The following is a 12,336-nucleotide window of genomic DNA, read 5'->3' on the forward strand; positions in this document are numbered from 1 at the left end:
TATGGTTGTTGTCAGTGAATGTAAAAATTATGGTATGAAGTCTAAATATTTTCTTAACAAATTCCATTTACATTGTTTAATAATCATCGGTATTTTGATGTGGAAAAAAATGATGATGTCAGGTATAACTTATGCTAGGTGTTCCAAACAATTCTTTGGTTTTCATTTAAAATATTTATCCAAAGTGTAGAAACAATGATCTTGCAAAACAGTTTTACAGATTTTTTAAAAGAGTACATACTACTAATTTCTTTTATATTCTGTGACAGCTTATTATAGTTAGTCAGGCCTCAATAATAAAGACTGTTCTGAGCTTTTAGCTTATTTTTTCTATGTAAATGGAGGCAATGACTCAACCTTGTGTTATGATCATGAATAATGTTTTTCAAGCTATGATTGTCAAGATTTTTTCTGATACACATTACGGTCTGAAAATATACTCACAAGGAACAGTCGGAATGCCAAGGTTTTTAAATAATCCTTTGCAATGAACCCATTTATTGCATTTTGTCATTAGCTCTCTTTTGTAATTTGAAAACTGTTTGTAGATTCTGGGTACTATTTCCCCAAAAGATTATTCCATAGCTAAGGACAGCATGCACATAACCAAAGTAAGCTGACCTTACACAGATGTCACTGCATACTGATGCAGGAACTTTAAGCACATAACATGCTGTGGAGACCCTCTTTGAGATAATCATGACATGTTCATTCCATTTTAGTTGGTTGTTGATGTGCAGTCCTAGGAATTTGGTGTTAGTTACATCTGTTATTGAAGTGTTGTGTAGTTTTAAATTCATGGACTTGGCCTTCTTGTTTAGAATGAAGTACATGCTGTTTGTTTTCTTAATGTTCAGAGTTACTCTGTTCTCTGTAGACCATTTGTAAACATCTGCTAGTGCTTCATTGGCTTTTTCCAATAGCAGGTCAGGTGTCATGCTGGTAATCAGTATATTACTGTCATTAGCAAAACGTACTTTTTCTCCATGCTCCACACATTTTGGAAAATCATTAATATAAATTAAGAACAATATTGGGCCCAGAACACTTCACTGTGGGACTCCTATATTAACATACTGTGGGTCAGATAAGTGATTTACCACATATTTGGATATGCTATGTGAAATTTCTACTCTCAGCACTGTTATTTAGATACGGTTGGAACCATTTGTTTACCACGCCCCTGATTCCCAGAGACTCCAAATTGTGTAGAATAATACCATGATCAAGAGTATTGAAGGCCTTTGATAGATCTAGGAAAACTCCAGTAATGTAACTGTCCTTGTCTAGTGATTCAAGAACAATTTTTGTAAATTGAGCTATTGCGGTTTCAGTGCTTCTTCCCGGTTTGAAGCCATGCTCTTCATTACACAGAAGATTACATTTATTTAATTAGCTCATAAGTCTGCTTTTCATTAAAGACTCCACTATTTTGGAAAATAATGAAAGTAAAGGAATTGGGCAATTGGCCTGTAATTTTCTGTTTTCAGTATTACCTTTTTTGTGAAGAGGTATGATTGTAGCTAGTTTCAGGTAGTGTGGGAAGCAGTCAGTCTTAAAAGAGTGGTTAATGTTGTCAGTTAAAGGGGCTTTATGCTGTCTATGCACTCTTTTTAACACACACACACACACACACACACACACACACACACACACACACACACACACACACACACACACACACATCTCTCTCTCTGTGTGTGTGTGTGTGTGTGTGTGTGTGTGTGTGTGTGTGTGTGTGTGTGTAAGGGGGGGGGGGGCGGGCGCGTGTATACCTGTCCCTTTTTTCCCCCTAAGGTAAGTCTTTCCGCTCCCAGGATTGGAATGACTTCTTACCCCCTCCCTTAAAACCCACATCCTTTCGTCTTTCCCTCTTTCCTGATGAAGCAACTGTGGGTTGCAAAAGCTTGAATCTTATGTGTGTGTGTGTGTGTGTGTGTTAATGTCTCTATCAACATACCAACACTTTCGTTTGGTAAGTAACATCATCTTTGTTTTTAGATATATTTTTCCCATGTGGAATGTTTCCCTCTATTATATAATCATCCCAGGTTTCATGACTTAACGGTACACTAAAATTTTGCATGGCTGATTTGGAGTAGATTGTTTTGTATGCATGTAGCTTGGTTGCTTTTCCCACAGGAACATTTATTTGTGCAATTTGACAAAGATGATCTGAAAGTTCCAGATTTTTGAGTGCCAAGTGAAAGTTTTCTGTGCCACTATCAGTGGCTATATGATCAATAGTCAATAGTATGGGGGGGGGGGGGGGGTGTGTCGTTATCCTTGTTGCGCTGCTGACTAGTGATGTCACTCCAAAGCTACATAAAATGCTCAGAAAAGCGTTAGTAACATTATCTATTTTTGCCGTGTTTATTTTAAGATCTCCACATAGCAGGATGATAATTTTAGTGTTTGATGGCTGTTCTAGACTCTGTATTAGTTTGCACAGAATATGTCAAAATCACCACTAGGAGAAAGATATACACATAATATGCCAAGTTTTTTGGAAACATTTTGAGATGATAGCTCTATTGCTGACACTTCAAAGTGTTTTTCTTCACCAAGAGAGACAATGACACTTCTTACCTTACACTGTTCATTCTTGATATATATACATGACCCTCCCCCATTAATTGAAACTCTACAATAAGGAGATGCTAGTATATAGTAAAATTACATAGTCAATTTCACTTTCCTTGCACCAGTGCTCAGTGATGCATATAACACAGCTATTTAGGGTTTGAAATTCAACTTCAAGGTGCTGCACTTCGTTTTTGATACACTAATTGTTTCGTTGGAACACTGTTAGACATTTAATTGTGTTTGTATTGTTGAATTCTTTCTACAAAAGCACAGCTACCTATGTGAAGCGCTTCACTGCAGTTACCACTAGACACTAATGCATTATTTAAGTTTAAGCTACTAGAAGTATCAGCTACATTACATAAATTAATTTGCATAAGACTATTAGCTAGTCACCGTGATTCGTAGTCTCACACACCTGACCAGTTGGAGTGCACTTGTTGACGTGTCAACGTGAGCTTGGACAAAAGGAACATGACATTATGGAAGAAGCTCTTTTACCAAAACAACAGTAGTGCTGCAGCTGCATTTCTAGAATATCACCAGCTGAAACAATTACAGAAGGGTCCCTCTTTCTCTACCTGCCATGCGGGGCATGATGAAGTAGTTGGATCAATTGGAGAACTGGGTATCACTCCGGGAAGAAGCCAACAACCTGTTGCACCGCAGGTAGTTACTGAAATCTCTATTGCTATGATAGACAAAGCTGGGTACAATTCCTGATCATTGGGTAGTGTGCGTGGTATGTCATGACAGTTGAACATCCAGTCACTCATTATACGGAAGGTGATTTGAACTATTCTCGAATTGTATCTGTACAAGACCCATATTGTACAGCAGCTTGTACCGCAAGGTGCCCGACGACGTGTTTACTTCGTTCTCCACTTTGTCACATGGACTGAAGTTTGAAGAGGACTGCCCTGATCCATCCTACACACATGACGCTACTTTTTCTCCGATGGGTGAGGTACACATACAGAATCACTGAGTGTGGGCATCTTCACCTCCAGTCGCTGTACACGAAGTTCCTCTGTATGGTGAAAGTGTCAGTGTAAGGTGTGGCTTCACGTCTACGTTCATCATTGGACCATTCTTTTTTGAACACTCGAGGACCAAAGACGTGCAGTGTGACTGGCCAGTGTTATTACAATATGCTTTGCCACCATATTGTACCTGCTCTGCAGGAGAGAGATGCATTGAACTCAACAGCTTTCATGCAAGATGTGGCCCTACTGCAAGCCGCTCATTTAGTTCACCTGTTCCTCCGACACACCCATTCGGAAACAATCAAATTATCAGCCGATCATTTCCAAACGTTTGGCCAGCACAATCACCTGATCTCACTCCCGATGATTTGTGGATGTGGGGCTATCTGGAGGACAGGGTTTACGAGGGGAACACTGACACATGTGCTGATCTAAGTGCATCTTATCAAGAGAGGTAGGCAGCATACCTATGAACATGCTTCATTCTGCTGCGCATACTGCAATACTGCACTTTCAGACTCTTCTGGACACTGATGGACGCCATATTGAGCCTCTTTTGCAGCAGTAATAGAGAGCTGCAGCTAAGCAGCAGAGGCGCGCACATCTCTTGTGAAGCGTGCTACCTGCTCTAGACGTAAAGAAGAGCTGCAAAGCCGTGCTCTGACTGTGACGCAAAGCTAGCGCAAATTTCCGTGTGTTGTTACTATGACTCTGCAAATTTGTCATGTTCTCTAGCATCACAGCATGGCCAGAAATGCACAGAAGAAGAAGACAGTCGTTGAGAAGAAGTCGCCGATGCCGCAACCCAGTAGGATTGCAGATCGGAAGCGTGAAGAGCATCATGTATCTGTCCCCCCTCTGTACATCCAGTGCAGTAGACGGTCATGGACAGAGATATATGATGTTATAGGCAGCTGCTTCAGTGAAGACATTGGCGCCTGAGTCAAGTGACTCAACGTCATCATTCAACTACAGGCAACAAGTGCGGCCGACCACTGTGCACTGAAGAGTGATGTGGCTGCCCACATTGTGGATCCACCCAGCATGGAGAAAACGACCCTGCCAAGACAGTGCGAGAAGCAATCCCAGGCCCTGATCAGGGGGCTGCCTTGGCTTTTCGATGAGGATACAGTCCAGGAAGGGCAGACACGAGCAGGATTCCAGGGTGCAACTATCAAGCTGCACAACTGGACAAACAGGAAGGGGCCGTCGTTGTTCATCGTCGTAGTGGGTACTGCGACGGACAGCGGTGACATCTCCGGGTTAAGGAAGCTTCTAGCCTTCCCTGTGACAGCAGAAGCTCTCCCCCTGGACATGGACCCTAAGCCACAGTGCTTCAAGTGCCAAGCCGAGGGGCATGTGGCCAAATACTGCCACAACTCACCACGGTGCATGAAGTGCGCTGGCGCGCACGACATCCGCGCCTGTGACAGAAGAAGAGAAGCAGCGCTGACCTGTGCTGGCTGTGGCAGGTCACACGTGGCCAACTGGTGTGGTTGCCTGGCTTTGAACGGTGGTGGCTGTGCTGGCGAAAAGGCTCAACCTGAGAGACGATGAAGAAGGCGCTGCAAGCGCCGCTGTAAGAAGACTGAGCCGAAAGGTGAGAAGGCTGCTCCCACTGTCAACAGGCGGCCGGAATATCATACCAGTGAGAGTGGGGCGGGGGACTGGCCGCTGATGGTGGCTGATCAGGCACCGCAAATACAGGAGATGTGTGTCATGATGGCGACCACGGCAGAGGCGGCGATTGCGGCCTTCAACACCGCCATGGAAGAGGACAGGGCGGCCTTCAAGGCCACCCTGACTGCAGATACGATGAAGGCATGCAACCTGCTGCAGCAGCTGAGCTCACAGATGGCCCAAGACATCCGGGCAGATGCAGCAGTTGGAGAAGAGACATCAGCCGTCGCTCCCCCAGTGGAGCAGCTGGTGGCAGGAGACACCGCGGCGGACACACCGAGGAGGAAGAAGATGGAACGCGCTGCACCAACACCAAAGCCCATCGGCTCCAAGCAGCTCTGCTCCGACGAGTGGGCAAGCATGGCAATAAGGATGCTCAAGGACTTGGGCTACGTCATCCACAACATGGAGAAGATGCAGCCACGGCCCTCACTGAGCCTCTCTGCACGGCCGATAAGCGAGAAGTGGTGCCGCTACGCGGTCATTCGTCTCCGAGCACTTGGCTACGACGCACACCCACCAGACGCCGATGGACGACCTGGGCCCTAGCCCATGCGATGTCATCACTGACAGCGTGGTAGGGCCTCTCATAACTCAAATTGCAGCACTCTGTGCTGCAACACCGTCTAGGACTGATGTCTTATGACAACACTTGGCATGACATGGTATCCGATCGCATGATACCCGCTTCTAACATAATCTACCCTTGCATGACCTATCGCAGTCAGCAAGACATCAGCTACTGCTCTTAACTACCCAACCTAACTATCACAGAGGTTTTTTTCCCTTGGCGCTTGCCTTGGCACTTTCTTCCCTCTGCCCTTAATACCGCTACCCTTCATTCGATTTTTGACCCAATCTATCTCCAGATGAGCATGTATAAATGGCTAACCTTAGCCAGACGTACGCAAACATCACAGTACCCACATCCTGTCACACCTCTCTTTAGTGAAAACTAACCCTTTATATAGAGATGGCAGTAGACCTTCTGAGTTGACCATCATGCTGGTGTGGATGTGGAGGAGCTCCACCTCTCCAAAAAAAAAAAAAAGCTGACATTGTCTTAATCACTCTTTTCCTAGCACTGTCAACTATGTTCCACTGCTACTGTGTCCATCTGTCTCTCTAACACTGCCATTGTCTCTTTCGCTCCTTCTGTGCCACAAACAGTCTACTATCTCCCGCTACTCATTATTTTCCATCTCTTTCCCAATATCACTACTGCCTCCTCTCTCAGCACATAAAAGCATGAATATGTCTGCACGCCAAAATTCTTGGCAAAATTTTTAATGGTGCTAAGGAAGGTAGAATGAGACAGCTGGTATTACACTTTCCAGTCAGTCTTTTAAACAGGAGCATATTCACCTTTTTTGTACACCGATAGGAGCATTTTTCTGCTGGTTTCCTTCTTTTTCCCTGCCAGAGCAGAGCAGGTCACTCATATGAACAGAACCTCATGGATCAGCAAAATTTTGAAAGTTTACTTATGAGAAATTGAAATAACGTGAAGCTAATTTTACGCCTGAGACCAGATTTAACATGCACAAAATTTTTGCATTTGTTTAAGTACAACAACACGGGTTTCCAAGAGCCCTTTAGATGATAGCGGAGACACATAACAGGATACGGATCCATACTACGTCACTTAATAAACTATATTTTCACCTTACGCTGGATTTTAAGTATGTATTTTTCATGTACAATTAGGGGAACTTTGAACCTCCATATCTTGGAAACGGAAAAAGATCTCAAGGAAATTATGAAGATTGTTCGGGATCAGTATCTTAGGAAAACATAATAAAAAGTTCAATCATTTACTGTGCATATCCACCTTGCAACCCGCGCCATGGTGTGAAATGTCTGGTGTATCCACATGGGATTCCAGTGGTAAAAAAATCCCTTGTTTGAGGTTTTCTCAGGAACAGTCCAAGAACTAATGGTGCCTCCATAAGCCCCTTAAGGCATACTGCAAACAACATCAAATGGGGAAAAGAACTAACCAATTTGCTCCAATTTCCTAAGCAAGAAGTAGTGTGTAATATTCATACTTTGATCCTCTGCTGTAGGTTAGTGACACTACAATGATTCTTCTATTGGTACACAAATCATTGCTAGCCATAGAGCTATCCAAAAAACTTGACCCTACCTTTCCATCACAACCCGAACTGTAGCTTTGAGACCCAGAAAAATCTCGTTTTTATGTATGGCATTTTGTAACTGTGGAAGTCAGCTACGATATAAATGAGATATAACACAGTATGGCAGACTTACACTTTATTAGATGAATATATACACAGGTAAGAGCCACCACATGACTGATCACCATGAACACTTAGAACGAACTGAAGTATCTGGTCGAGTCACAGACACTGCACTCACAGCACGCCATCGATGGATATATCCACAGAGGCTCCCCCTCCCCCATCCAGTGCACGCCACTGGATGGAAGACATGAGAGTGGGGTCGGTGACAGTGGAAGCGGTAGGTACAGATAGACATGACTGGTCACACTGCAGCTGGCATTTTCCTGAGACATGACTGGACCATTTCTCTAAGTCACAGTAGGCATGGTATGAGCACTGAACATGTGGAATCGCTGTGGTTGACACGTGAAATGTCTGGTGTATCCACATGGAATGCCAATGGTATGACTGATAAGAAGAGGGCAGGGTGTCAGTGGTGAGTATGTTGGCATGTAGGGTGACTCTGATATGATTCAAGTGACAGCATATGTTGAGAGGGCAGCGCAATTGATGTTAGCTGTTAATTTATTAGCCAGTGTGAACTTAGGTATGTGTGGCCTGTGCAGTGACTCTCGGTGGCAGAATAAGGGCCTTGAGAGAACAGCAATGCTGAGTACCAATCTATATTGAGCAATGGTTGCAGCCAGTGTAGGCAGAGATGTTATTAAGGAATCCAACGTTGTTGGGTTGAGCTTGTGTCCAAAAGGGGATGCTGCAGTCAGTGAGGAGGCAAACTGTGCACCTGATGGTGGTCAGACCAGCACTGTGTTGCAATCAAGGGTTCTAGATGTGGCGTTGTGGAACATCGTCTAATTATGGTGGGTGCATGGTAGCCAAATTTGCTACCAGGTGTAAGCAGACGGTGAGGTCAGTGCTGTCATTTGATCAGCAGTGGGAAGTGGTCAGGCTGCATGACAGGGTCATGCAGAAGACACATAGTGATAATGTGCTCCATAGCCAGAGAGCCATGCCCAATAATACCAGTGGCTGAGTAGTTGGGTAGTGAGGCTAACATGTGTGCTTTGCTGTGTGTGCATGGTCGGTGACAGTGTGGATGCTGGGAGGAGTGGGAACTGGGTGTGGTCAGATATTGAATGGGCCTGACCAGTGGGTCTGGGGCAATGCATGCACTCTCATTCTCATTGTCATGAAGATTGTGCGCCAAGGATAAGATTTGTTCACACACTAGGGTGTCATTATTACATTGCGGGAGCAATGTGATTTCCATATGGAGTGCATCCGGGGACGCAGAGGAGTCAGCATAATGTTGGCGAGTCACAAAGAGCTCATCAGCAGAGGAGGCACACTGCTTGAGTGTATCCAAGGATGTATGATTCTCCTCCTGGTGGTTGCCTTGAACATTCAGTGTACCGTGTAGTGGTGTATATGCTGGGGCAAAAGGTCCTGGGATGCAGTGGTCAGTGTCAAAGTACATGAGTCTGCTGTGTCGTACAACTGAAGTGAGGTGGTATTGGCATAAAAAGTCCATCACTAGGTCTAGTTTCACAATGTTCTTAACAGAGAATGTCCATATGAGGCGGCAAGGTGGTGACCACCGTAGGATCCAGATCACGGATCAATGCACTGTGATCGATGAGCTGGCAGCTTTGTGTGATTGCAGTTCCTGTCAAATCGTGAAGGGTTGATGTCAGCTCTTGGATCTGCTGAAAGGTGGTTCGTCTGATGCTGGCGACACGGCTGAAAACACAGTTCTTTAGAAGTGAGGCTGCAGTGGTGGAAGCCCCAGACTCAAAATCAACAAGGAAATCACATTCATGTGCTCACAGACATGAAATCCAGTAGTAGTCATTGCTGGTGGAGTGAGAGATGATTGGCTGCAGCATGGCACGTCAAGGTGACCTTCTCGGAAAGATTAACTTGTTGCGAGCACTGCCGTGTAGTAACAATTAGGCGACTGTCGCACACACTGACGGTGAACTGCTACCTTTCAAACAAGGTTTTCACATGGGGCTTGTTGCACAGTGTGTAGTCGTTTGTTTTGATTGGGTGAAGATCAGTGAGCTGAGCTGTATTGGTAACGTATGTTGCATGATGCTCACCAAAACTATTTTACTCTGGTGCAGTGTATTTGATTATGTAGTGCCGCTGCATGACTACAACACAATAGACGATTTTCTTTGAAGGAGAGAGTACAGTGTGTTCTGAGCATGCCCAGGCACAGGTATGGCATGATTTGCGGGGTTCCGTCAACAAGCCAATGGTAATCTCTCCAGCTAGGCTGTGGCCTTCTATCGGGCCTCAGTGCATGTTTGTGACATCAGAAATGTAGCGTTACTGCTAGGTGACACACACGTGAAGCCTGAGGCCAATTTTATACTATCGTTGAACTACTTTGACCAAACTGCTTTACTGGAGCTATTAAACGATCATAAAATTTTTCATCATAGTTGTTTGGGAACACCATAGGTCGGTAGTGACTGCATTGCTCGAAAAGAAAGAGAGATGGAGATAACTGTGGGTGGAACTGTTGACAGCAAGAGGAAGAGCTTGAAGTGTTCATACGAATGTGCTTCATGAGCTACAATGCAAGGACATAAAAAACAATGAAAATTATTCCAGAAAAAAACATTTCAGTTTGCCCCCATGAAAGTGGCCCCTCATAACTGCATACAAGATGTTCACTTACGAACTGCCATTTCTTAATTTCATTCTCATAATCAATGTCTTGGGAAAGCCTGCAACTGTATCAGTCACAATTTACATAATGAAACACTACATTAGTTACACATATTTTCATGCTTAATATGATTTGTTTTGAGAATTAATTCCCATTCTCAAGAGAAAATATTTACATAAGCATTTTATGTGGGGTATGTATGTGTGTTGTTCTGCCTCACATGTCGTTTGTGTTTTTATGGTCTGTGCAATCGGACAGGTCTTTTGCCTAATTTTCCGAAAAGGCACGTAAAATGGAAATTTAAATATTTGATCTTGATCATGAGAATAAATTCCATGAAGCATCGCATGAATCATGGAAAAAATATGTAATGGACGCAGGCAGTGTTTCATTATACAACTCACGAATGCTATTTTGGTTAAATATCTCATGTTTAAGATTTTTAGCAAGAAGCGAAACATAACATACTTCTTGAATCCCAGTGTATCATTTATGCATTACTTCAGAAACATGTGGGGCACCACGTTAATCACTTACCTAGGGAGGAGACACACACACACACACACACACACACACACACACACACACACACACACACACACACACACACACACACTCACTTCAATAAATGTATGTTCAAATGACATGACTAGAAAAATAATTGCAAGGGAAAAGTTCATGGAATTGCAGAAAATGCTATCAAGCCCTGGGTTTGTGAGTAATGCTGCACTGTTTTCTGGTGTTCTTGAAGGCAACAGTATCCTCTCACAGTATTTCCAAAAGGAGAGTGTTAACATTCCCTCATCATATAGGGCAATTACAAGGTCTTGAACTACTGAAGAAAATGCGAGGTGCTTGCATGAAGGAAGTAGAGAAAGTTATTTCTAAAGGGTGCTTCAAAGGCGTTTCACTGCTTCCGTAAAGAGAATCAAACACAATGCTATGCAAACTAACAGGAAACAGCTCTGTCAGAGCCTAAGCGATGATTCAAATGACAGTGAAGTATTCAAAATCTTTCATGAAAGGAATAGAAATTTTGGACAGTAAACAAAGGTCCTACGACATTGTGCGCCCATGGCAAGAAGGGGAAGAAACCCTAAGAAAAATGTGTGATCAGATTTTTTTTTTTAATCCAAATGTAATAAAAAGTTTCAGAGATTACGTAGACAACAGTGGACATAAAATTCCTAATAATTTGAAACCAGTTTTTGTTTGTGTTGATAAACTTCCTGTGAGCACATTGGACTGTGAAAGAGGCTTCAGAATAAGGAACTTAGTTATGACAACAGTGCAGAATTTGCTTCCTGTTTGCCATTTCTCACCCTTGAGGTTTATTTCAATTGTGTGGTCTCTGCTACATCTGTGGAACCCCAAAGATTACATCAAAAGAAGGAGCAAAACCCACAGGCATGTTGAGGGCAACCAATGCAGAGCGGCTAATCTACATATGCAGCAGCAGTCTGACTGGTACTCCAACATATAGGATCTTCTTTAGATAACTCCACCCACTATATTTGTTAGGAATACAGGACTGGTTAGCATTGTGATCTACTAAAAGTAAGGTTCAGTGTGGCAACAGCTATGTTTGGTGCACACATCAAACCTGTGAATGATGATGTACACACGCCCTATCAAACCGTGTCTCCACCTCTTCAGATTTGGATGTGTGGCATCGCCTCAGAGCACCTCGGATACCATTTTCTCAAAGCTGTTCCGTAACTGTGAAGAAAGGGGTATGCGATGGAGTTGCACGTTGAGGATAACGATCTTGATAAAGGCGATGAGCAAATGTTTCATTACCTTGAGCTTAGCCGTACAGAAGGATTACGTTGGTGTGTTCTACAAACCTGTACTCACCCATGTTGCTACAGCAAAAATTCGTTGGCTACCAGGAATTCATGAAATACAGCATCCACCTGACTGCTTTCATCCATGGAGCCCCGGATTTCACGAGAGTAAAGGGTAAGCTGGGTTTCACATTTCACATGATCGATGTTTTCAGAATCCGTGGGCACTGACAAGGAGGTGGGTTTGAGGTTCTTCATTATGTCTGAGCTCAGAATGTGTTAAAGAGTTCTAAAATATATGGACATTAGTTAGGCTGAATCGCAGTTTTGTGAATCATTTCTGCTACCCTTCTTGGAGGTAGCTGTAGCCTGTAATTTCTTCCAATCACTAAGCAGTTCTTTGTTCAACTGGTTTA

General features: G+C 43.6%; 1 protein-coding gene across 1 annotated transcript in view; it reads left to right on the plus strand.

Moving 5' to 3' along the window:
* LOC124616366 (NADPH oxidase 5) overlaps positions 1-12,336 on the plus strand; it is a 450,136-nt gene that overhangs the window by 301,455 nt on the left and 136,345 nt on the right. The gene's annotated exons all lie outside the window — the stretch shown is intronic.

The sequence above is a fragment of the Schistocerca americana genome, chromosome 5, assembly GCF_021461395.2.
Source record: "Schistocerca americana isolate TAMUIC-IGC-003095 chromosome 5, iqSchAmer2.1, whole genome shotgun sequence".
NCBI classification, from domain to species: Eukaryota; Metazoa; Arthropoda; class Insecta; order Orthoptera; family Acrididae; genus Schistocerca; species Schistocerca americana.